General features: G+C 38.2%; 2 pseudogenes across 1 annotated transcript; both read left to right on the forward strand.

The window, feature by feature from the left end:
* The first annotated feature begins 6,699 nt into the window (after window positions 1–6,699).
* Window positions 6,700–8,858, forward strand: LOC143543955 (putative indole-3-pyruvate monooxygenase YUCCA9 pseudogene; annotated as a pseudogene).
* Window positions 8,859–12,694: 3,836 nt separating this feature from the next.
* LOC143543943 (putative indole-3-pyruvate monooxygenase YUCCA9) lies at window positions 12,695–25,289 on the forward strand (annotated as a pseudogene). Its single transcript, XR_013137170.1, has 5 exons — window positions 12,695–13,121; window positions 13,601–13,858; window positions 22,546–22,779; window positions 24,341–24,469; window positions 25,100–25,289. The product of XR_013137170.1 is annotated as a putative indole-3-pyruvate monooxygenase YUCCA9 (transcript).
* The last annotated feature ends 2,146 nt before the right edge of the window (window positions 25,290–27,435 follow it).

The raw sequence follows: 27,435 nt of genomic DNA on the forward strand, positions 1-27,435 counted from the left end.
TCAGCACCACGATCACATGTATAACCTGGTGATTGAGGTTAAATTACAGGTCTCTGATTACCGATTTAATACCAACTTTCTTATTTTCTGCTTCAATTTGGATCGATCGTTTGTGTGTTTTCGGATTTCTTGTTTGAAGTTGGAATCTTGAATTGGTTAACTTTGATTTTGTGTTAAAATTTGTGTGAGAATTAAACAATTTAGAACTGGAATATGAAATTATTACTACATGAGATGAAATTTAGCACACCAACTGTTTGATTTAATGTCTGCAAGGTGTTTTTTTTGTCAATTTAATTTCCATTTAATTATTTTTTTTATGTTTTTTATTTCAAAATGTAGAATTTTCAGGATGATGACTAGAATGTGCATACCATCACCATTTTTGGGTATCGTTTTCTTGGTATTGATCTTTGTTGCTGCTTCTGATAACGGATTCTTGGGGTGAACTGTGAGACTGACGGCTTCTTTGGGACCCTTGTTCGGACTGAAACGCTTAAGCACCACACGAGGCATATAAGTTATTTTTATACATCAGGTTGAGATTTTATGCTTTTATGTGATTATTGCTAAGAATTAGGATTAAGTTTTAGCTTGATATTGGGATATAAATTTAGGTGTTTTTACTTTAATACTGTTTTTGATGGTTTAATTGGTTTTAATTTTATCTATATTTTTCCTTGACATTTATTAATTGGTTTTCTTCATAAATCAGGGACATCAATGAGGTGATTCGAAGGCCAAACGGGTTTCCTAGGTCAGCTCGCAAACCAGTTGGGTTGACATAAGCATGATCCGTAAAGCTAAACGTGTTATCGGGTTCCATCAGAAGCTACGCCAAACCTTTTAGAGTAATCCCAAAGCACCCGTTACCATCATACCGGTCTGCCCAAGTAAGGACAACTGGGATGATGCATTAGCTAATCCAATCTGGACGCCGTCATCCATACTTGCAAAGCTTATGTGATCAAGTGATGCTCTTTTGAGATACTTATGAAATTATTACTATTTAGCATCTACTTCAGCGTTACAATTGTAATATGCGGTATAATAAGTGCTTATATTTTCTTAAGGGTCTACAGTTGAAGCATTTTTTTACTAAGAAATGTCCATTCATATAGCAAACAAAACCCGTTAACGACCGTCACAATAATATCACCTATCTTGTCATTACATTTACCCCTAAAATTTCATTTTGTTTTCTTTAATCTAAATTCACATGCAACACATTAACAACTGATCTAACGTTACAGAGAAAAAAAAATCGTCGCCATGATCCCCACAGCAATTAGTCCACTTATACAATAAAAAAAACAATCCTAAAAAATTGTTTGTGTTGTATACCAGGACTTTACAAAATAGTTAATGATTTACAACAGTTTAAAGATTGTTATTGGTCAACAAATGAAACTCATTCTATTCAACTATGACCCATGCCAAAGGGGTTTAAACTATACCGGTCGATTTATACTATTGGGGAACTCACCCACAAAAGTAGGAACCTCAAACTACTTGTTGATGTTGACATAAATGAAGTTTAAAACACAGTTACACATGCTACCACAAAGACACTACATAAACACACATACATCTAACAAATAAAATGATGTGATTCTTATATAGATGCCATAGGAAATTAATAGTTGGGGAATTCATAAAATAGTAATGTAAGTTTAAAAGGGGCAGAAACCATAAGTCGTTGTACTACTATTCACCTTTTAAAAATATGGAATGTCTATGCATATACCAAAAAAGTCCCGTTTCAAAGGCCCTTCATCACAATGAATCTCTCTTAAATCACTCTAACTCAGAGAAGAATATTAGAATTGTAGCCGGATTATTCGAGTACGAGAATTATTGAGTGTATCATTATATTTCTCTACTTTAGATTTTGCATAGTTGTAGAGAAATATAAAGTTGAGTGCTTACTATTGGATCTCAAGAACAAACTTTGGTGCTCGAGTGTCTCTTAACATGACAACTTGGATCACATAAGTAATACTAACTTCTTGTTGCAACATGACAACAATATTAATAAAACTCATCGAGACCAATTAACCAAAAATCAGTTACTTATTTTGGTCTATAAAAAAAACCTAAATGAGGTCGCGGTCGTCACCAAACCACTAGGATGGGCAAACCACATGAATTGGTTTGCCAACGGAAAGGGGGCAGCATTCACTACGACCGTTGTCTCTCCCCCGCTATTTAAGTCTATCATTGTCGTATTATTTTCTTAATTCCCATCACATTCCTATTTGTCAATGTGTAATGCCCCAAATAAAAACTATTTGTTTCTATAAGTTAAGTACCAATCACTTTATAACACCATCTATCCAATATATATGCATACACAAGTATGCACGTGCACAATCAAATCATGTATGCCCTTTTACAATTCGTAAACCGACAACTTTGTGGTTTTAATTTGAGCATCTCTTTCATCCCCTGGTTAAATTTCAACTCTAACTACTCGCCAATTAACACACATTCAATCCTTTATGTTGATTAAAAATCACAAAACCCATAAAACCTACTTTATTAACAAATATTTCACGAAACACGATGTATCAAATATATATGCATACGTTAATATTTTAGTAAGCACCCCTGCACAAAAAACAGCATCCAACAAACCATATGCACATGCGGCAACACACTCGCACTGATAACCTATTGCACAACACAACAAACGCTACAAACCAATACAAGGGAATAATTTGCGCGAACCCGCAGCAACGCGAGGGCACTTCTGCTAGTATATTAAAAAGACTCAACCATTGCTAACGTGTTATTTCCGCAATTTTTTCAACATATCAAGAACATTATACTCAATTATTCACCTTTGCATCTTTATCTTTACCTTCACACAGGTGTATGGACCAAACGACTCGATGCTAAAGTGACATTAAAATACAGTACCAACATTTATTTCTATGCATTTATGTTCATACATATACACCCTTTGGTAGGCAAATAAACAACCAATGATGAACCTCTGTGTTGGCTGCCAGAATATGATTCTGACTACTGGAGTTGATCAAACGGTAGCAATCATCATCGGGGCCGGTCCAGCCGGCCTCTCTACTGCGGCAAGCCTCCACAAACTATCGGTCCCATACGTACTACTCGAAAGAGAAGATTGCATTGCTTCATTGCTTAACAAGAAATCCTTAGATAGGTTTCATGTTCATTTACCTAAACGATCTTGTCAGTTTGTACACATGCCTTTTCCCGCAAGGTATCCGAAACTCAATCGGATCTCTTGAATTACTTCGACGATTACGCGAGTCATTTCGATATTAAACCGAAGTTTGAGAACTTAGTGAAGTCAGCTAAGTATGATGAAGATAGGAGTATATGGAAGGTGGAGACTAAGATAAAAGGTATTGAACTTATATATTATTATCATGGGAAAATGGAGTATGCTCTAATGCCTAACATAAATTAAGATTATATGGCACGTTAAATATGCATTAAACCACTCCCCACTAGTGTTAAGTTTGTTAAAAAAAAGCCCATTTATTATGTTTTTAACGAGTTAAAAGGAACAATATGTATTAATAATTACTAATTGATTTGATATTAATTATGGATTAAACCATTTTCTTTGGGTGAGATGGAGTGAAAGAGAGAAAAGTGAGTGATGCGGTGCTTATGTGGAGTTAAGAGGGGTTAGAGTATACCCCATGACCTCAAAATGATCAGTTTTAATCAACAGATTCCAAAAACAGCCAAGGTTTCGGAAAAATTCTCAAAATGGCCATATTATTCCGTTGGATCCGATAGAAACAAGAACTGATTTGACGGATTAGTATAGACTATCAAATGCAGACACGTATTGAGATTTTCCGGTGGATCCCACTGATTATGGAAGTTTCCGACGGATTCTTGAGGTAGCCAACGTAATAATAAATAGTTGTGTCTAACAGTGCAGCTCATGCTTCCGTAGGATCCGACTGTTTAATTTATCCGACGAACCCTAGATCGAAATTGAACACTATGGTTGGGTAAGCGATTTACACTATAGAGTTGCTTGATTTTGTGGAGAATTAGAAAGATGGAGATGAAGGTTGGTTATGGAGGTTTAGGGTTTTAGAGGTAAAAGATGAAGAATTCCATCGAATCCACTAAAAAATCCGTTGGATCCGACGAAACCGTCGGATCCATTAACACGCTGACACGTGGCGTGATGTACTAAAAGTAGTTATATAGAAACACACTAATCTCGACACTAAGTAATAAATTCTAGTTTTTCTTAACTTAACTAAAACTACTAACCGACAAGTAAACCGGTCGACTCTAGTAGAGCTCAGTAAGTTCGGCTCTATATCAAGGATATCATCAAGTGTCGATCGCAAAAATTAAATAGAGGTGTACCTTAATATCATGAGTAACAATCAACTAAATCTTGAGATCTCCGTAGCAACATCTGCACAAACAAAGTGCAAGTTTCACCTTGATTTAATTGTTGGTTATTTAATGTTGTTGAACTATTTTAATTTATTTTTTTAATGCAATCACATATTTCTGTATTTAGCATTAGGTGTGTTTAACGGATTATTCAGGTTATTTGATTCGATTTGTTAGGTTTTCAAATTTTTAAGACCCTATTCGAAATCTGATCCGATCGAAATTAGGGGTGTTCCAATCCGATCTTAATTGATTTCTAATGGATTCGGTTCGGATAATCCGAAATAATCCGAACAACCCAAAATAAACTGTATAACAAACATTCAAAAAATGTCTAATTAAATAAAAATACAAAACCGAAAAATTAATATAAAACGTACACAAACAAAAGTCAAAATACGAACAAAAGTCTAATTAAATCCATGATCCATCGTTGTTTTAAAATTAAAACAGCACACAAATAAAGCCGAACTTCAAATAATTAAAACACAAGTTATTATTCAGATTATTTGGATATCCGAATAATCCAAACTATTCGAATTTTTTTGAAATCCCTATCAGAATCCGATCCGAATTAGTTATCCGGATATTAGGATCGATCCGATCCAAATATCCGAATAAGAATTCAGATTGGAGTATTCGGGTTTCAGTTTCAGTTTTTTTCAAATTTCGGATTTCTTAAACACCTCTATTTTCCATGTGATTTTAAATTTCTAACACATGTTTCTATGTCAGAAAAAAATGTTTTGATGGAAAATACAAACGTTATAACTAAATCAAAACTCAGTAATGTAAAACCTATCATTAAAAATAGGAAAATTAATTACAAATAATCTCAATTATATCATATTAGTAAATGGCAGTCCCAGTTAAAGGTGCACTTATTTTCAATAGTCTGCAACTAACGGATGGTTACTCCATTAATCTGTTTCTTACGTGACACGCACAACTGTCAAAAATAAATCTTATGTGACACAATTATGTGGCATGGACTCTTTATAAACGTCTTTTAAGTATTATACAAACAAAATTTTGAACTCCATCTTTTCATTCACTAACACGATTACGAACTAAATGAAGAGATAGAGTATTCAATTATTTGTTTGTATAATACTTAAAAGACGTTTATAAAGAGTCCATGCCACATAATTGTGTCACATAAGATTTATTTTTTACAGTTGTGCATGTCACGTAAGCAACAGACTAACGAAGTGAATCGTTCGTTAGTTGCGGACCATTAAAAACAAATACGCATTTAGTTGGGACCGCCATCAACCAAGTGTAGATGTTGAGATTGTAATTTGCCAATAGGGCATAATTGGGGTTTTTTTTTTACCAATTCTCCTTAAAAGTAATATAAAAACAAGCATATTTTTATCTTATCTTAATCTTAAATATATATAAATGAAACATTCCTACATTCTCTCAAGCTACCAAATTACTTTATTTGTAAATTAAGTCTTCTCATGCATTTGACCCAAATTCACAGGTATGGGTCTCACCAAACCTAGATAGCCCTTAAATGGGTTATAACATCTCATTATATTAAAAATTAATTTCACTAACTATTTGATATGAAAATCCGATAAAATAAGAATATACTAAAAATTAATATCTGACTTTTTTTAAAGATATTTATAATTAAGAAACAATTCTATAGGAAAAAAATAAGCGCGTCATGGGTCTCACAAAACCCAGATAGCTTTTAAACCGGGTTATAACATCTTATTAATTTGTGAAACTCTTTTATTATCAAATCCTAAGTATATTATTAACTACCTTACAATAAATAAAATTAAAATTTTAAAAGATATATAAATTTTAGAAACGAATAATGTAAAACAACCCTGTAAAAGGTTGTTTGAGCAATAATGAGTGAAGTATATTCTTAATGTTAAGTTAGGGTAAAAAAGAAAAAAAAGTGTAGATGAACAGTAACACGTATACTAATTAATTAAGGAAAATACACAGAATAAAAAATTAACATAGATAAGGTTACAACTCACACTCCTCCTAAAAAAGACAAAATATATTTTAAAAAGACAACCAGTCCATTGCTAGCATGCTATTTCCGCAATTTTTTCAACATATCTAGAACATTATACTCAATTATTCACCTTTGCTTGCATCTTTATCTTTAGTTTCACACAAGTGTATGGACCAAACGACTCGATGCTAAAGTGACATTAAAATAAAGTACTAACTTTATTTCTATGTATTTATGTTCATAAATTTTGGTAGGCCTATAAACCACTATTAATGAATCTCTCTGTCTGCTGCCAGAATATGACTGCTGGAGTTGAACAAACGGCAGCAATCATCATCGGGGCCGGTCCAGCCGGCCTCTCAACTGCGGCAAGCCTCCACAAACTATCGGTCCCATACGTACTACTCGAAAGAGAAGATTGCATTGCTTCATTGTTTAACAAGAAATCATTAGATAGGTTTCATCTTCATTTACCTAAACGATTCTGTCAGCTTGCACACATGCCTTTTCCCGCAAGTTATCCGACGTTTGTCCCTCGATTGGATCTCTTGAATTACTTCGACGATTACGCGAGTCATTTCGATATTAAACCGAAGTTTGGGAACTTAGTGAAGTCAGCTAAGTATGATGAAGATAGGAGTATATGGAAGGTGGAGGCTAAGATAAAAGGTATTGAACTTATGTATTATTATTATGGGAAAATTCTCAACATGATTAGTTTTGATCAACAGATTCCAAAAACAGTCATGGTTTCGGAAAAATTCTCAAAATGGCCATGTTATTCCGTTTGATCCGACGGAAACAAGAACTGATCCGACGGTAGTATAGACTATCAGATGTTGACACGCATTGAAATTTTTCGGCGGATCCCACTGATTATGAAAGTTTCCGATGGATTCGTGAGGTAGCCAACGTAATAATAAATAGTCGTGTCAGACGGTGCAGCTCATGCTTCCGTCGAATCCGACTGTTTAATTTGTCCGACAAACCCTATATTTTTAATTTGGGGTTTTGATTTCAAGTTCTAGAGTGAAATTGAACACTATGGCTGGGTAAGCAATTTACACTATAGAGTTGCTTGATTTTGTGGAGAAATAAGAAAGATGGAGATGAAGGTTATGGAGGTTTAGAGTTGAAAGTTCGAAGATGAAGAATTCCGCCGAATCCATTAAAAATTCTGTTGGATCCGACGGTTCTTTAACTAATTTTTTCAAATCCATTAACACGTTGACACGTGACGTGACTTTACTGGTCAACGAATTCCGTCGGATCCGACAGAAAAAATGACTATTTTGGGTATTTTTTTCAAACCATGGCTAGAATTGAAAAATGTTGATCAAAATAGACTATTTTGTGAATTTTTTCTATTATATATATATATATATATATATATATATATATATATTATTAAGGTTTGTTAGTGTGTGTTCACGCCTACACAGACTCATTTTTAGAGTTTCTTTATAATTCCTATGTATTGTAAGACAATCTTTACCAACAGATTATTTAATATTTTATCATTTTACAATAGGCGATGTTATGAGGGGCGGTATTTGGTGGTGGCTACGAGAGAAAACACCGAGCCGTTTGTACCAAAAGTTGATGGGTTGACTGAGTTTAAAGGTGAAGTTATTCATTCGACTGAGTATAAGTCTGGTGAAAAATACGAGAATAAGAATGTTTTGGTTGTCGGAGCGGGTAATTCCGGCATGGAAGTTGCACATGATTTGGCGGAGTGTGGTGCAAAAACCTCCATCATTGTCCGAAGTCCGGTAAGCTTTAATCTTCCTTGCACGTGACTACTTACGCATTGTAATTAAACATCATACAAGTCATAACGTTTATACAGACAGTAAGAGAGTAAGAGGCCGAGTCAGAATAAGGCATAAGCCCTCAAAAATCCCATATGAATAAAATGTAGTCAAAATTACTTATATAGGAATCTTTCATGTTACTACTGCTAAAAATTTTGCTTAAAACAACCTTTATTTTATAAAAAAAGCTGCATTAGGTGAAGTTGCATTAGACCTGATGCAACCTCTTGGTTTGATAACGCAACTGTTTCTTTCAAATGCAACATTTTTAAAAGGTTGCATTTGAAAGAAACAGTTGCGTTATCTGATAAGAAGGTTACCATAGGTCTAATGCTACTACACCTAATACAACTTTTTTTCTTAAATAACGGTTGCCTTAGGCCAACTTTTTGGTATTTACTATATGTTTTCTGTTGGTATTGTAGATTCATATACTTTCAAAATGGTCGGTAACAATTGGATTGTTGTTATTAAAAAAATTGTCACTGAATGTGGTGGATAAGCTTCTGGTTTGGTCTAGCAAGCTAATGTATGGAGATCTAACAAAGTATGGGATCCAAAGGGCCAAAGAAGGTCCATTTTTTTCTCAAAGTGAGAGACAATCAGTTTCCGGTCATCGATATGGGTGCATTCGAACATATTAAGTCCGGCAAGATTCAGGTCTAATTTTCTTACCCTTATAATTACAAATACTAAATTTAGGACTAGAAGAAAAGGAAGAAACCTAAATCGTTATACAATCACATATTTCCGTATTTAGCATTAGGGGTGTTCATCAGCTCGAATAATGAATTATTCGAGCTATTCGGTTCGGATTGTTCGGATTTCAAATTAGGACCCTATCCGAAATCCGATCAGATCGGAATTATGGGTGTTTCAATCCGATCTGAATTGATTTCGGATGGATTCGGTTTGGATAATCCGAAATTACCCGAATAACCCGAAATAAACCGTATAACAAACATTCAAACAACGTCTAATTACATAAAAAATACAGAACCGAAAAATTAATATAAAACACACACAAACAAAAGTCAAAATTCGAACAAAAGTCTAATTAAATCCATGATCCATCATTGTTTTAAAAATTAAAACAGTACACGAATAAAGTCGAACTTCAAATAATTAAAACACAAGTTATTTGTTCAGATTATTCGGATATCTGAATTATCCAAACTATCCGAATTTTTTAAAATCTATATCCGAATCCGTTCCGAATTAGTTATTCAGATATTAGGATCGATCCGATCCGAATAAGAATTCAGACTAGGTTTCGGTTTCGGTTCAGATTTCATTTTTTTTTTTTCGAATTTCGGATTTCTTAAACACCCCTATTTGGCACGTGATTTTAAATTTCTAACACGTGTTTCTATTTCAGAAAAAATGTTTTGGTGGAAAATACAAATGTTATAACTAAATCAAAACTTAGAGTAATGTAAAACCTATCATTAAAAATAGGAAAATTAGTTATAAATAATCTCAACTATGTCATATTAATAAATGATAGTTCTAGCTAAAGGTGTACTTGTTTTCAATAGTTCGTGACTAACAGATGGTTAACTCCGTTAGTCTGTTACTTACGTGGGACGCTCTACTTTAAAAGAAAAAATCTTACATGGCATAGACTTTTTATAAACATCTGTTAAGTATTAAATAAACAAAATTTTGAACTCCATATTTTCATTCACTAACACGAATACGAACTAAATGAAGAGACAGAGAGTTTTCAATTTTTAGTTTGTATAATACTTTAAAGACGTCTATAAAGAGTCCATGCCACATAACTGCACCACACAAGTTTTATTTTTGGCATATGTGTGTGCCACGTAAGCAACAGACTAACGAAGTGAATCATCCGTTAGTTGCGGATCATTAAAAACAAATACACATGCATTTAGTTAGAACCGTCGCCAGCCAAATGTAAACGTTGAGATTGTAATTTGCCAAGAGGGCATAATTGAGATTTTTTTTCCAATTTTCCTTAAAAATAATATAAAATCAAACATATTTTTATTTGATTTATAAAGAGTAAAGTATATTCTTAATGTTAAGTTAGAAAAAAAAAAAACACACTTTAAGAGAAAAAAAATGTGTAGATGAACAACACGTTTACTAATTCAAAAATTAGCCTTATCTATAGATAAGGTGACAACTCAAGCAAACATGGAAGTACCGATAAAGACATGTCACTTGTTTCGTATACGGCATAATCACATGACATATGATGTTATTGTTCGCTAGTACGGTATACTACATGTATTTGAATGAGTTTTTTTTTAATTATTATTATTATTTTTTTTTACGAGATATCAAACATCTATACTGATTTTGATGTTTTTGTCTTGACTCACGCATGAATACCAAGGAAAGCTACTATTATGGGAAAACCCTATTAAGTCAGGTTTTAAATATAAACAATAAAGATCTCAAGATTTAACCACCACCTCATAAAGAGAACAATTGCGCATAGTCATTGATGTATGAAGTTACATAAATATCAGCCACATGAATCTACGAAAATTTTTTTATTATCTTGTTAAAAATAATATAATTCTAGATGAATAAAACAACCCCTAGAGACCTCTTTTGTATTGTGAATCTAAATTTGGGTTTACACATAAAGACTAATTTCGATTAACACAGGTAAATACAAGTGCGACTAATATTAGAAGTTAATCTTAAAACAAGTTTAAAATTTTAATAAATCATAGAAAAAACAATATAAAATACAAATTTTATGTTTTAAATTTAAATAAGACTAAAAATTACAAAGAAAGCAAATAATAATAATAATAAATAAATAAATAACCATCTAAGTATAACACTAGTTTGTTTCAATCACATATTGCATAATTTTAACCAAAAATATAGGTAACATTGTTTTAATCACGCCTCTTGATATCTCGTAATTATCTTAGTAACTTAATTTCTCACATGATCCATCCTCTAATTACACACACACACACAAACACACACATATAAATTAAAAACTAAAGTGAGCGTGTAGACCTTTGCTCGTGCTTGGCTCGTTTAAATACCGGACCATGACGATCAGCTCATTTACAACCGAGCCAAAAATCGACAAAGCATTTGTCCATCGGTCGAGCTGTTTGGAAAGTCCTACCACAAGCATCTAAAACAGGACATGCCCTTTAGTTCTCCATGACCAAAATTAAAAATAAAACAAAAACAGTAACTTGGGTTCCCCTTTTGTAGGCTTAAGAAGTAGTGCTTTCATGGTGAGTCAGACTACATCAATAGTTGCTTCATGTAAAGTGATCAAATACGAGAAAACGTGTCTTTACAACCAATACGTGTTTATACAATTTGAGTTTGATACTTTGGTTTCCTTACTCCTGAGCCCGTGGAGACTCTTAGTCAAGTTCGACAAGTCATGAATAGTAGCAGAGTCGCCTCCGAGAATCCCTTTAAATTTCGAGGCCATGACGAGGATAAAAAAAGTGCATTTCGTATCACACTTTTAATTATGTGGTAAATAATTTTGACAATTTTAACAACTGAATTGCATTTTCAAAGCCCAATACAGACAAAAGCAAAACGATTAAAAATTATAATCATAAAAAGTTACTAAAACAACATGAAAGCTTTTTCATAAAAACAACTCCACAAACGGAAATTTAACCCACGAACCTTTGTTTTCATACACCACCACTCTTTCCATTGCACCAAGGAGTTATTTTATAGAATTATATTTTAAAACAAAATTATATATATATATATTGTATATAATTTTTTTAACAATTATAGGCTTATCGGGAGAATGGATCGGGGTTTGTCGCCCTCCTCGACCCCCTTTGGGCCGGCCCTGAGCAGTAATGTTATGGCCATAAGATCTATAAATGTAATTTTTAAACGCTATTCAAAAAGGGTTAGTTGCGTTGCTTATTGCGTGTTTGTCGTCTATTTCAATGTAACCCCTACTCGTTTAAATGAAAATGCCAGTTTGATGCAACTTAAAAAGATAAATTCAAATGATCTAGTGGTGGTGTGGTAAGGGAGAGACTTAGTGTTCCATGTGACCCAGGTTCGATTCCTATCCCAATATTTAGTTTCAGAGGCACCAAGGTGATGATGAGAGACTAGGTGAGTCGGTGACTTTCACTACTTGGATCCTTGAACTGAACGATTTTTATCTCACTGCACTGTCGTGCCTTTGGTCGAGTATTCACGGGCGCTGGCCTTAGGTGAGAGTTTTCCTGGATCGAAAGACGAGTGTATCCCACTGTGGCGAATTTAGCCAGTAGCCTATTTGAAGGATACGTTTACCCGTTAAAAAACAAAGAAAGAAAGAAAGAAAAAAAAGGGGAAAATAACTCATTTAACACAATTTTCAACATTAAAGTCGTCAAGTTAAGAAAAACAAAAGTCCATATTATGATGAGTGATGCATGGACCAAATTGGATACATTATTTGTTGGGTTGAGTGGCTTACCAAACTACCACGACAATAACAGGACCACACTTTCCAAGTCCTATTAATAACATTTGTAGCATTATTAACAATGAACCTCACCTTGTGCACCCAAACATCATGACAACCAGTGTTGAAACTACGGTAGCAATCATCGTTGGTGCGGGCCCAGCCGGCCTCTCCACCGCAGCAAGCCTCCACAAACTTTCAGTCCCATACATACTTCTCGAACGAGAAGATTGTATCGCTTCAATATTCAACAAGAAGTCATTCGTCCGGTTTCATCTCCACTTGCCTAAACGATTTTGTCAGCTTGCACACGTGCCTTTTCCCGATAACTATCCAACCTTTGTCCCGAGAACCGAGTTCTTGAAATACTTGGACGACTACGCGTCACGTTTCGATATTAAACCTAAGTTTGAGAACTTAGTGAAGTTATGATGAGGATAAGAATCTATGGAAGGTGGAGACAAAGGTAATAAAAGTGTTTATGGTATTGAATATTTTGGGCTAAAACGAACTTAAATCTGGAATTTCGGTTTTTTAATTTTTGAAAACTGTTCAATTTGGTTTTTTCGGATTTGCCATTTGAGCTTGTAAATTTTGGGGAAAAAATTTTAAAAATGACCAAATTAATGAACTTAGACTTAATTCATTTAGGCTAAAATATTTGAGTTAGATTTATTTAATTCTTATAAATTACAAAAAATACAAAATTGAAAATGAAAATCTTTATATTCGTTAGTTTTTTTTGGTTTCTATTTGGGCAAATTCGAAACAAAACCGTAAGTTCAGTTCTTACAATAACATAAAATCAAACCGGAGGTTTTGCAATGTTTTTTTTTGGTTCAATTTTTTCTGTTTCGTGCAAACTTATTGAATATATATATATATATATATATATATATATATATATATATATATATATATGTATATATTATCCTCTATTAATAGATAATAGGTGATGGGATGCGGTGTTACGAGGCACGGTTTTTGGTGGTGGCTACCGGAGAAAACACTGAGCCGTTTATACCAGAGGTTGATGGGTTGAGTGAGTTCAAAGGTGAAGTTATTCACTCGACTGAGTATAAGTCTGGTGAAAAATATGAGAACAAGAATGTTTTGGTGGTCGGAGCTGGTAATTCTGGTATGGAAGTTGCACATGATTTGTCGGAGTGTGGTGTCACAACATCCATTGTTGTCAGAAGTCCGGTAACTATATTAACTATTAAGCTTACATCATTTATATGTTTCTTTAGGTCTTGCATGTTAAGCTTATAAGTATAGGTATGATATTTTGTTCTCCAAATTAGATTTGAAGTGACAAGAAAAAATTAACAATTATTTTTATGGGAAATTAGTATAAGTTGATATATAGAACAATTTAATTAAACTGAATTTGAGAAGTGGTGGTGGTTTCAGGATTTTAAGATATTGATATGGTACCAAGTTGTAAAATAAGGTTTTGTTTTTTAAGATATTGATATGGTACCAAGTTGTAAAATAAGATTTTGTTTTTTTAAGATATTGATATGGTACAGGTTGTAAAATAAGGTTTTGTTTTTTAAGATATTAATATGGAACCAAGTTGTGAGATAAGGTTCTACAATCATTTTTCAATAATAAATCCAATAACTATGATCCCAAATTGAGTGAACAAGTGAAGAGGTAGGTTCCAGCAGAGCCCAGTTGGACCCGCAAGACTCACCTCAAAGAGGGACGTCTGCGCAGTTGGACCCGCAAGACTCACCTTAAAGAGGGACGTCTGCGCAAAGACCAACTCGATCCGCAGGACCCACCACGCTCAGAGATGACGACCTTACGCGCAGTACGCAAGCTGTTCCCGCAGGAAAAGCCTCCCAATGGTGACGTACCCCGCCTGTTTCCGCAGCTGCGGATACTAGCCATCAGGGAAGGCTACCCGCACTAATAGCAAGGCTACACGCACAAGGCACTAACTCTTAAATGATTCAGTAATGTCACCTGAAGAAGGAATGAGCAAGCCGGGAATACTCCCGCCCAAAGCCGGGAATACTCCCGCCCAAATGAGCCAGTCCGTACGCTCCTGGAGGATCTTTTGTACTATACCTGCCAAGGTATGGACAAAAGATCTGACCAAAGCAGCGACAGCTCACTGACAACAGTACGACGAGCAGCACGCTCTAGTACTTAATGTCACTATCAGGCGCTGCCTACTCACCAACCCTTGTCGTGGCACGTACATAGCCTGCAGTTGGTGGAAAAGGAATAGTACACAGCCGGCCATGTCACTATCAGCCGCTGCCTACCCACCAACCACTAGCATGGCACGTGCGTAGCCCACAGTTGGTAGAAAAGGAATATTATACAGCTGGCTGTACCTTCTTGGACACCTACATTCGGCTATAAATACTCCAACACCTTGGAACGGTATCATCATTTTGTATCTTATCTTCTCTCTAGCTATTTCTCTCTATATACACTTATATTCAGAGCAATCTAGTCTGATTCTCACGCCGGAGGGTGGTCACAAGGAGGTACCCCCCCCCTTCTCAGTGACGAGCTCACGGTGTCTGTTTTGCAGGTCATCAGAAGAATAACCATCTTTGCCGGACGTAACCCTCGTGGGAAACATCTACTTAACCCCCAGATTATCCGTAATCTGCCCGGGGTCACTTATTGTTTCTTCATTGGCGCCATCCGTGCATAAAAGCTAGAACTTATTTTTTTTCAGTTTTTTCAAAACTTCTGGAAAGATGGTTAAGGTTACTCCGGTGCCAAGGCCAGCGAGTGACCAAGAAACCCCGGTAACCACAACCCCAACTACTGGGGGGAACACCGGCGAGTACACAAATTTTAAGAGCACTACCCCGGTTACCCAAGCCGGGGCAAGTGCAGTAAATTTTACGAACACTTCCCCCGGTTACCCAAGCCGAGGCAAGTGCAGTAAACAATCCTTCACTGGGGTTCACCGATACCCAGTTGGAGAGACGACAGACGAGGCTCCCCCACCAAACACTTGATCAAGTTAAAGCGTGGGCGGAAGCACGTCAGAAAGAATTCCAAGCTGAGTTGGATGAACGCTTACGTTCACTCCAATAGGCTGACGAATTCGGAAGTACTCGACAACAGCTCAACATGAGTAATGAGTGCGAGTATGATGATAGGGAAGAATCTGACAGTGACGCAAACCCACGCCATAGGGCGAAAGGGAAGCGTAAACAAGCAGATTTCCACAGAAGAAATTTTGGAGAAGCCTTCAAACCAAGGAACGTGGGTGGAAGCCCACGTGACTTCTCTAAAACCTTCAGACCAACTGTTGCAAATGCGGGAACGTCCAAATTTGCAAGGGACATTGCGGAAGCAATTGCCCCGAAAAGTGCCAAACAAATGTCCAACATAGGCACATATGATGGTATATCTGACCCAGACAATCATTTGAACATATTCATAGCGGGGGCAACCGTCAGGAATTGGACGGAACCCACGTGTTGTTACATGTTCCAAATGACGCTTGTTGGGGCAGCCAGAGCGTGGTTTGACCGTCTACCGGTCCACCACATCTACGATTGGGCAGACTTCCAACAGAAGTTCAGCCAACACTTCAGTCAACAAAGAAAGTATACCGAAGAGCAATGGACGATCCTCAACTGCATCCGAGAGGAAGATGAGTCTTTACTCGACTTCATCACTCGCTTCAACTCAAAGAAGCTGAGTCTGGGTACCATAAGCGAGGATCTTGTTCGCGCAGCTTTCATCCAAGGCGCCGAATACCCAGAGCTTATCCGCACATTGACGGGTAAAGATGGCATGCCATCCACATGGGATGCCATCATGACAGCAGCTAAACGCTTTGCGTAAATGGAAAAGCAACTGGGTAGAGATCTTCCCCAGAGCACAAACCTCTACACTCAGAAAACAAGAGAAAACAACGTCCTTACCGCCCGACTAAACAAAAAGAGGAAGCTAGGTATTTGGCAGTCAAGGGTAAACTTTGACACCTCATCCGGCTCGCACCCTCGGTTAGGCGGAAAGGATAACATGCAGTTGTCGAACCGGAACTCCAGATGGACGCCACTCACCAAAAGCGTCACCGAGATATTCGCCACAGAGAGGCTCCCATGGCCAGAGGCTCCAATTATCCGACAGCGTCCAAACGCTGATCAAAGCAAATCCTGTGACTTCCACAGGACAAAAGGCCACACCACCGAGGAATGCGTAGACTTGAAGGACGTCGTCGAAGCATTCGTCAGAAATGGGAAACTCGCTCACCTCGTGGCGTAATGGACGCTAAGCAGGCTAATGCGTGTAGAACCACAGTCGGGGAAAACACGGATGAAACTGCAGCTTCAATGTTGGAGACTACATACTGCGTAAACAACGAGATTCCGAACCAGGTGCATATCGGCTCGGAAGGCTCGATGACACCCCCATCCCAAGAACATGGAAGGAAGCTCAATTACACAGGTTGCATGTAGATCAATTCCAAACTTGTAAAGAAAAGGCCCAGAGCCACTTCTAATGGAAATGATTCTCCTTATCACATTGACGCTGATGGTCTTACATTTATACTTATGAACTTTCCACACTGATATGCCGGTATTCACCGCATAAATAAGTGTGAAAAGAAGTCGTTGCATGTTGACGGCGGCAAAACCCGCATAAACACAAAAAACGGCAAAAATTTCTAAGAGATGAGGACAACCTTCACGCAGGTCAGTTATAGGTAAAGTTTGGTCATCCCACTAAATGAAAGTGACGGTCCTACCCGCACAATCATGATAGAGGAAACTGAACATTAACCTATTGACAACCGCGCGTCGAAAGGTTTAACTTATTCAAAACACTGATATGCCGGTATTCACCGCGTAAATAAGTGGGGAAGTCGTTGCGTGTGGACGGCGGCAAAACCCGCATAAACACAAAAAACGGCAGAAATTTCTAAGGGAAAGATGAGGAAATCCTTCACGCAGGTCAGTTATAGGTGAAATTTGGTCATCCCACTAAATGAAAGTGACGGTCCTACCCGCACAATCATGATAGAGGAAACTGAATACTAACCTACTGACAACCACGCGTCGAAATGTTAACTTATCCAAAACACTTGGAAAATTGCTAAGTTAAACTAAAGTATGCATGAGCGAATCATATATTGTTTATGAGGCAAAACAAGTGCCAAATTAAACTATAATATGCATGAGCAAGTCATATAACGTTTATAAAGCAAGTCATCCAGTGAAAGTGACGGTCCTACCCGTACAAACATTTATATTTCATAAAAAATTCAAACATTACAAGAATGGCCAGGTATCTACCCGCCTACAGAAATATAAATCTATCCTAACGGTGGGAAGGGATCTCAAGGTTCAAACTTCAGGACCACTCCCTCCAAACCCACTTGAACCCGCACCATCAGTTGGTTGTGGCGGTTCAAGGAAAGTCTTGAGAATGGTTAGCCCATCATCAGCAGCAGCAATTTCGTTCACCTTCTCCACCACCGGATGCGGGAAGGCAGCATACTGGTTCACTGCTTGGTCATAGGCAGCTTCAGTGTCCACGTCATAAAGAGGGAAGTTGGAAGGCGGGATGCCCTTCTCAACAAACCCCAGACCAAGCAAGAAACCAGCCTTTTCCCCATCCTCATAGGAAGCGTTGAGGGCTGCGCTCATGGCATCGTCATAAGATGTGTTCGTGAAGATCCGATGCACAACCTACAAAAAAAATATATATCAAAAACTTTTATAAGTATAAAGAAAAGCGTAAAGACATTATGAAGCTACGCATACCTGCGACAACGCTTCTCGTAGAAGCCATTCCTTGGTAATCAGAGCCTCCTGGAGGGCAGCTTGAGCTTGGTCACGGGCGCATTCGGCTTCATTTTTGTTAAGGTTGGCAAGCAACACTTCCTTAGCAGCAGCCTCTTCAACGCCTTCAGCTTACGCTCAGTGTGGTCAAGCATACCCTTCTGATCCAAGATCTCTTGGAGCTTCTTGGCGTCTTCCATGGCCAAGGCATCATGAGCCTGCTGGAGCCTCTCTATTTTGGCTTTAAGATCCTCATTCTCGGCGCGCACAGGCTCAGCAACAGCTTCAGCTTTGGTGGCCCTCTCGGTCGCATTCCGCGCAGTTTCCTTAGCCAACCTAAGCTGTTCGTTAACAGCTTGGGTAGCCTTGGAACGGGCCTCGAGCCGGGCCTGAACTTCAACCTCGAGGGCCTTGAAGGCCTTTTCCTTCTCTGCAGCAATGCCGGTAAGTCTCCTGTTCTCCTCCCGGATAGCCCGCGCCTGAGCCACTTCCTGGCTACGCGCCGTCTTTAACTTGTCGTTTTCACGACAAAGCAACTCGACGCGCGGCTGCATCCGGGCAAGGATAATCCGAAGCTCATTCGTCAGCCTACCCTCCTAGTAGCTAGACAAAGCTTCCCCCAACGCACCACTTGGGGCTGCGTGGCGCGCCCACTCGACGCAGTCCACAGCCGTCCGAAGGGTTGTTCCCCGGCGGATGTTCCACCGTGGAACATACACCTCATTGGAATCCGACACTGTAAAAACAAAAAACAGTTATGAAAAGATGATGCAAAAAAAAGGGCCAAAATAACCCTACGCACCTGTAGGGTCGACAACAGGCCGGTAGCCGCCAAACTCATCACCCGAACCTAAGGGATATCCATCCAAGAGGTCAGGCAGATGGGAAGGAGGCAGAGATTGGCTAGAAGCCCTAACGCTGAACATACCTGATGGACCGGCCGGGGACGAGGTAGTCGCCGGTGCCGGAGGCACGGTTGAAGCCGCCGCGGTAGAGACCATCGGAGGTGAACTCACTGGAGGTGAACTCACAACCGAGGCCGCCGCTGCGGAGGAGCCTGCAGAAAAAATCAGCGCCGGCTCAGTGAAGGATGCAGTGAATATGGCACTGACAGCCGGCGGAGATGACGTTACAGTTGGAACAGTTGCCTCAACGGGATGAGCAACTGAACCAATGCTGCAAACAGGCGCAGCTGCCTGGGTCATCGCCTCGGGTAGGTTGACCAAACCTACCGTCGTGGGTCCAGAACTGCTCCTTCCCGCATCACTTTGGAATGCGGTTACATCCACGCCTGCATGAAGACAAGATATTAAAAACAATGGCGAAAAGAATTGCGGGTAAGATAAATAAAAAGTACTTACGAGTTTTCTTAATCTTGAAGGTTCTGACGGGCGGGGACGAACCCGATGGAACTGGCCTCTTCACGCCAGTCACCGTCGTAGAACTTGGTCGCGCGGAGGTGGCAGCTGTCTCAACCTCCGAGACAGTTGTCTCACCACCACCAGGGTTCCCCGCCGCCTCCTCACTTTCGGTCTCCGAGTCAGACCGGTTCCCCTGATCGGCAGTGGAGGCAACCTTCGCCTTGCCCTTCACGCTGGCAGCTTTCTTCTTCGTCACGAAGAAAGGACCATCTGCGGATTCCTCATCAGAAGATGACAAAATTAGAGAAACTCCAGCAGAGGTTTGAGCATGAAGAAGGCGAGGGTTAATGAAACCCTTACCTGGTCGCGTGGCGCTCAGAATTTCGTGGCCTGGCGGGTAGACCTCCACAAACCGATCCGCCGTTTGCTCCAAGATGGGCAACTCGTTCTCGTCGAGAGCACGAGTACCCAGCCGAGCGGGACCACCGCTCTCACGCGGTTGCAGAAGCGACTGCAAGTTGTTCCCCTCTGACAATAAACAGAAACAGTTAGAAGAAAAACCCTAAATCAGCAAAAAGATATGAAGCATACCGTAAGGGATAGAGTTCAAACCGTATTCGAGGACGATGGGAATCTGTGGCGCCTCTGCCCCAGCATCCTTCCATACAGTGTCAAGGCAAAACCCTTCACATACCTAGCACCCGCAGGGAATTGAAACCAAGAATACCTTGGAAGTAAAGTAACTATAAGACGAGTGTGGGTACAGTGTCAAGGCGAAACCCTTCACATACTTAGCACTCGCAGGGAATTGAAACCAAGAAGGGTCTTCTGGGCCATGCTTGTGGAAAGGGAAATAACATCCCCGCAGAGCGGGAACGTTGAGAACTAGATTGTTTGAAGCTCCAAGATAGAATTGGTTGTTTAACATAATTGATCACTGTGTCTAAAACTACCAAAACCCCGTGGAGAATCTACACAAGTGAAACTCAACGCTCCTGACTTGCGAGGAGGTTACACACCTACCCGCATCATACCCAAAGATCAAGCAGAAAAGTCGGGAATTTCTGCACGTGACATTAGGAAACCCGCGGGAAGAATCCCCGCGGAGAACCTTAAAACTAAACCCTTTTCAAAACCCCTTGCTTAAGTCCAAAAGTTCACCTCACTTATTAACAATTCATGAGAAGAACATTGGACTGGGGGGACTTGAAGAGGTAGGTCCCAGCAGAGCCCAGTTGGACCCGCAAGACTCACCTCAAAGAGGGACGTCTTCGCAGTTGGACCCGCAAGACTCACCTTAAAGAGGGACGTCTGCGCAAAGACCAACTGGATCCGCAGGACCCGCCACGCTCAGAGATGACGACCTTACGCGCAGTACGCAAGCTGTTCCCGCAGGAAAAGCCTCCCAATGGTGACGTACCCCGCCTGTTCCCGCAGCTGCGGATACTAGCCATCAGGGAAGGCTACCCGCACTAATAGCAAGGCTACACGCACAAGGCACTAACTCTTAAATAATTCAGTAATGTCACCTGAAGAAGGAATGAGCAAGCCGGGAATACTCCCGCCCAAAGCCGGGAATACTCCCGCCCAAATGAGCCAGTCCGTACGCTCCTGGAGGATCTTTTGTACTATACCTGCCAAGGTATGGACAAAAGATCTGACCAAAGCAGCGACAGCTCACTGACAACAGTACGACGAGCAGCACGCTCTAGTACTTAATGTCACTATCAGCCGCTGCCTACTCACCAACCCTTGTCGTGGCACGTACATAGCCTGCAGTTGGTGGAAAAGGAATAGTACACAGCCGGCCATGTCACTATCAGCCGCTGCCTACCCACCAACCACTAGCATGGCACGTGCGTAGCCCACAGTTGGTAGAAAAGGAATATTATACAGCTGGCTGTACCTTCTTGGACACCTACCTTCGGCTATAAATACTCCAACACCTTGGAACGGTATCATCATCTTGTATCTTATCTTCTCTCTAGCTATTTCTCTCTCTATACACTTATATTCAGAGCAATCTAGTCTGATTCTCACTCCGGAGGGTGGTCACAAGGAGGTACCCCCCCCCTTCTCAGTAACGAGCTCACGGTGTCTGTTTTGCAGGTCATCAGAAGAATAACCATCTTTGCCGGACCTAACCCTCGTGGGAAACATCTACTTAACCCCCAGATTATCTGTAATCTGCCCGGGGTCACTTAGTGTTTCTTCAACAAGAAAAAAAGAATTTAACTTTTAATAATAAAAAGTACCCCACATCCCATATTAGTGAGTAAAAGAGCAATGAATGAAAATATCTATGAAACTTACTTCTCATATTTGCTAATGTAACTTGGGATTAATTGGATTGAAATTATTATATAAAGTTTTTAATTTTTTTCGTACATACATATATTTTTATACACACAAACACATGTGCACACATTTTTCTGTATAAGTATGGAATCGCCGGAATATGCTGGAGTCATCGGAATTTGACTGGAAATTGCCCAAATTTGCTGGCAATCGGTTGGAGTTAAGGCCGAATTAAGGTCCGGCTAGGATCAACTTAGACTGACTAGGTCCGACTACCAATTTTCTGACTGATTACCGAAACATTAATCAATCACTGTCCAACTAGTAATTAATTATCACAGACTAGTCCCGATTTTTACAACACTGTTCCAATGATAAAAGACATTGATTTTCGATGCATGCTGCATATTTTTTGGACCATAACGACTTACTAACATGTTTATGTTTGGTATTGTAGATTCATATAATTTCAAAATGGTCTGTAACAATTGGATTGTTATTATTAAAAAAGTTATCACTAAATGTGGTGGATTCGCTCTTGGTGTGGTCTAGCAAGCTAATGTATGGAGATATAACAAAGTATGGGATGGAAAGGCCCAAAGAAGGTCCATTTTTTATCAAAGTGAGAGACAACAAGTACCCAGTTATAGACATGGGCGTGTTCAAAAATATCAAATCCGGAAAAATTCAGGTCGATCTAACTTTCTCAAGCTTTACAACATGTAACATCATTCATATATATATATGCTTGTTGATATGACCCTTTGCTGACATGGCCAACATTTCGAGTTTGGCACCGAAATTTATAAAAAGTGACGGGCCGTCTTCTAACCAACCATTACTTGATCCATGCCTAAGGTAGGCTAAATTTAGCCCACAAATCTAGTTTTTTAGCCTTCTGCAAGTATGCTAAGGTAAAAGGAGCCAAGCTGGTTAAGCCAACGTCCTTCTGATAGCCTATTTGCAAATGGCTAAAAAATGGAGTGTAAGCTAAACTTAACATGTTTAGGACACATGTTAAGTAATGGTTGGTCAAAGGTGGGCCTCCTGACTTTTTATAAATTTCAGCGTCCAAAAAATGTAGGCTAAGATTAGTCGGCTTGTCCCTCGTGATGCAATCCTACTGGTTTAGAAGGAGACGTCTAGACTCTAGAGTATGGATAAGCAAAAATCGGTATGGTAGCGATTGGTACCAGTACCGGTACCGTAATCGGTATCGATTTGGTACCGTCGGTACCGAATCAATACCAAGGTTTTGAGTTTTCGGGACCGGTACGGTACCGATATTTCCCGAATTTTACCTTAAATACTGGTACCGAACCGAACATTTCGGTACCAGTACTGGTACCAAAAATTTTCGATTTTCGGTACCGGTACTGGTATGGTACCGAGCTCATCCCTACTCTAGAGAGCTGTAGACTAAGGGCGCGTTTGTTTCACAGACTTTTTTTTAAAGGATTTGAAATTGGAATTGGAATTGGAATGGAATGGAATGTTTGAAAATCCCTATCAGGTGTTTGGTTGGTTAATATGTGTTGGAATTGGAATTGGTTTCGAGCTGACGCGAGTTTTCGCACTGGATAGGTTGGGTTTCGGTTTCTTTTGTTTGTTTTTGGTTGGTTAAGGATTCGTTTTTGGCCTTTTGTTTCGTTGTGTTCGGTTTTTTCAGATTCATTTCTGTTTGGTTTCAGTTTTTTTGTTTCGTTTTGATCGATTTTTTTGGTTTCCATCAATTCGGTGCAGTTTTTTTGTTTCGTTTTGATCGATTTTTTCGGTTTCTATCAATTCGGTTCAGTTTTGGTTTGTGTTTCGTTTTCCTTAACTTTCAGTTTCAGTTCATTTCTCGTTTTTTTTTCTTTAAGAACAAGGGCAAAGGCGGAAACGTTTTAGTTTTTTTACATTTTTCGTTTTTTACTTGTATTTTGAGTTATGATTTTTTTATTAATTTTTTTGAATTTTTTTTGGAAGGGTTTTTATTGTTAATAAGAAAATCCTTAACAATCCTTTAAAATATATGGGATTTTAAAATCCCATGAAATGTGGGATTTGATGGGATTTAGTTTCCATTCCCATTCTTTTATTTAATGAAACGAACATATCAATTCATGGGATTTAAAATCTCATTTCTTAGAATTCCTTTCAAATCCTTAAAACGAACAGTACCTATAAGTCAAGTTTATTTTTAAAAATTATATATATCAAAACATACCTATTTTGGTAATTTAATTTTCCAATTGTTAAAATGCAAGCAGGTTTTGCCAGCATTAAAAAGTATAAAAGGCGGAGGAGATGAAATTGTCTTCGAGAATGGGAAGTGTTATCAGTTTGATGCAATTATATTTGCCACTGGATTCAGAAGATCAACCCATTTGTGGCTTCAGGTTACTTTCATTCTTCTAGTATTGTTTTTTGCTTTTTTTTAACGGTCAATGAATCTTTCAATGATAGGGTTAGAAATCGTATGAAAGAAGAAAACTATGAAATCAAGAAATTTTACTCAAATTCTGGATATCCTTCACTAGGATATCTTTATATAAAAACTAGAGTTACAAATATAATCCGCAAACAAACAGAAAACAACCCATATTACCCCCTAGAATGGAAAGTACTTAATACCCAAATAAACTAAAACGACACGTAACATTCAAATTGGCTACCGGCTAAATTCATCACATTATGAAACACTTGTCTTTCGATACGGGGAAATCCCACATCTAAGACTAATGCTCGTGAACACTCGCCCGAAAGCACGACAGTGAGGTGAGATAAAACCAGTGTTGTTCAAGGATCCAACTAATACTAATGAACGCCACCTACTCGCCTAATCTACCTTTATCATCCTGGTGCATCTGAAACTAAATGTTGGCGGGCAAGAATCGAACCTTGGTCACATAGAACACAAAATCTCTCCCTTACCACTCCGCCACAAGCTCATTGGCATTCTTTTAGTGTATTGAAATTAATCATGAAAATATATGATTAATTTTTTTTATAAAAAATATATAATGCAGGGAAATGATTGTTTTTTGAACAAAAATGGAACACCAAAGCCAATGTATCCGAATCATTGGAAAGGAGAGAATGGGTTTTATTGTGCTGGACTTGCAGGAACAGGAATCATTGGAGCTGCCATGGATGCTCAAAAGATAGCTGATGACATTTTTAACCTAAGTTCAAAGTAATTATTGGTGTCTATTTGTGTGTGTACAAACACATGTATGTGTTAAAAACAAGCATATATGTATATGATACCTAATGCTAGTTATTAAAAGTTACATGGTATATTAAGTGAACCCTAAAATTGAGTAATTGTGCAACTCTATAATATTGTGATACTGAATATTGATTTGAAAGTAACATAAATTGCGGTGCATCTTACAACGCACTATTTAATTACTTATGACATGACGAGTGAAACTTATGATGGCTACCCTTGTGAATCGTGTAAAGATCACTTTCAGATTAATTTATGACGTTGCTACTATCGAATTTTTCAATGAGAAAATCGACATATAACAAGAGGAACATGTAGAATCTTTTATGAAAAAAAAAAGAGATTCCATTATTAAACCAAGACCTTTCTTATATAGGGAATGAATCAACACAACGTTTCAGTTTCAAATTCAATAGAAGGCCATTAGTAGAAACTCTATTAGCCGTAACTCAGTTACTGTTGATGACCACTACTCCAAGTTACTACTGATCTTTATTGTCACTAATGAACAAGTTGCTAACCACAATGTACAACTTTATAGCAACTTAGCACTCATAATCAGTGTCCACTGATACACATTTTTGTGTAATTTTTCACCAAAAATGCAAATCCGAGACAACTTTCAATATTTAAAAATAACCTTTGCAAAGTAGCATGGCAATGCACCCGGCCAGCGGCTCGGCTATTTGGACCCGTCAAAGCTCCGCCTGCCAACATGACCCCTCTTAATACAATATTTTAGTTTTGGACAAAGATAAAAAAAGGTAGAAACGGTACGGTAGAATCTTTGGTTCGGCCGTATACGGTTCATACTTTTATGTGATTTTCAAGAAAGTTTGATGTTGTTTTGAATGGTTGATTAGTGTGTGTGGTAATAGAAAGAAGCCTCTTAACAACGGTAAAAGATTTCGAAGGTTTGCCTCGGACCATTTCGCTAAAACAATTGCATCATCATCGAACAAAAGACGAGATGACCTTGGCCCGTGATTGTGGATATCAACAAGATGCAAGAAGCCAAACAATGCAATGTCTTTGATCATACTTGAAAATGCTTCCATATCAGCAACGAATAAGAACAGAGATAGAGGATCGCCTTAACGACCTCACGGCTAACATTGGAACTCCCAAGTTGGAAAACTATTAATAAGAGCTGATGCCGAGCATCAAATCCACCTCTTAACTAGTTATTTTCTGTATCATCTTAATTAACAAAATCTTAATATTGGAAAAAAATCTCATAAATGAGTTATTTTCTGTATCATTTCAATTAACAAAATCTTATCGCGTAACTTATACAACACATTTTGCCTATTAGGAGTAAAGAAATTAATGATTGATTTTATAAATTACATTAAAATTAATGAATCTCGGTGTTTTGAACAAGTATTCAATTAATTGCCTTTACTCCTTGGTATAGGTTTCCTATTGCAACCATGTCTCTCTCCCTTTTTTTTCTTCCCGAAACGCTAATTTCATCAACAAACGACCCGAGACAGGCACAGGCAAAAACCCAAACTACAAACGAAACAACTTGCATACATAAAAAGAAACTACTCCAATCTTTGCAAAGAATGTATTCGTATTTGGATCTATTTATAAACCATAAGAAGCCTAATGGTTTTATGTCTTTTATACTTAAGCCACTTTGACCTCTTTACTTGAAAAATGAACCTCATTCCTTGTTTTTCATACATACCAACATGCCATTAAATTAACCTCTGCTATTTTATGCACTTCAAATAAGTCTCGCACCCCAAAAGCAAAGACTTGGCCAATCTTACAACAACTATTAACGAATTGTCATATCAAAGTAGCATGTCTCTGACATATACTTTTCTTCTAGAAAAGAAAATTCTCTTATCATAAAGTAATTTTGACATACCAAAATATATGATTTTAACCTCACAAGACCGTTAATATATATTTCTATAATTCGATTATTTTACAAAGAGAAAATCTTATAGAATAGTAACCAACTTTCAAAAGTGTTCCAATTAGGTCACTGATGCATATTTTTCCCAAATCGGGTCACTAAATCTTCAAATCAAGTCTCACCGATTTTTGTGTACGTCAAGAAAGAAATGGATGATAAGATGTGGGTGTCGGAATTTGCAATATATGTAGTTAAATTTA

Source organism: Bidens hawaiensis, unplaced genomic scaffold (assembly GCF_021521415.1).
Source record: "Bidens hawaiensis isolate Kalapana, Puna unplaced genomic scaffold, B.hawaiensis_p1.1 tig00013365_1, whole genome shotgun sequence".
Taxonomy (NCBI): domain Eukaryota; kingdom Viridiplantae; phylum Streptophyta; class Magnoliopsida; order Asterales; family Asteraceae; genus Bidens; species Bidens hawaiensis.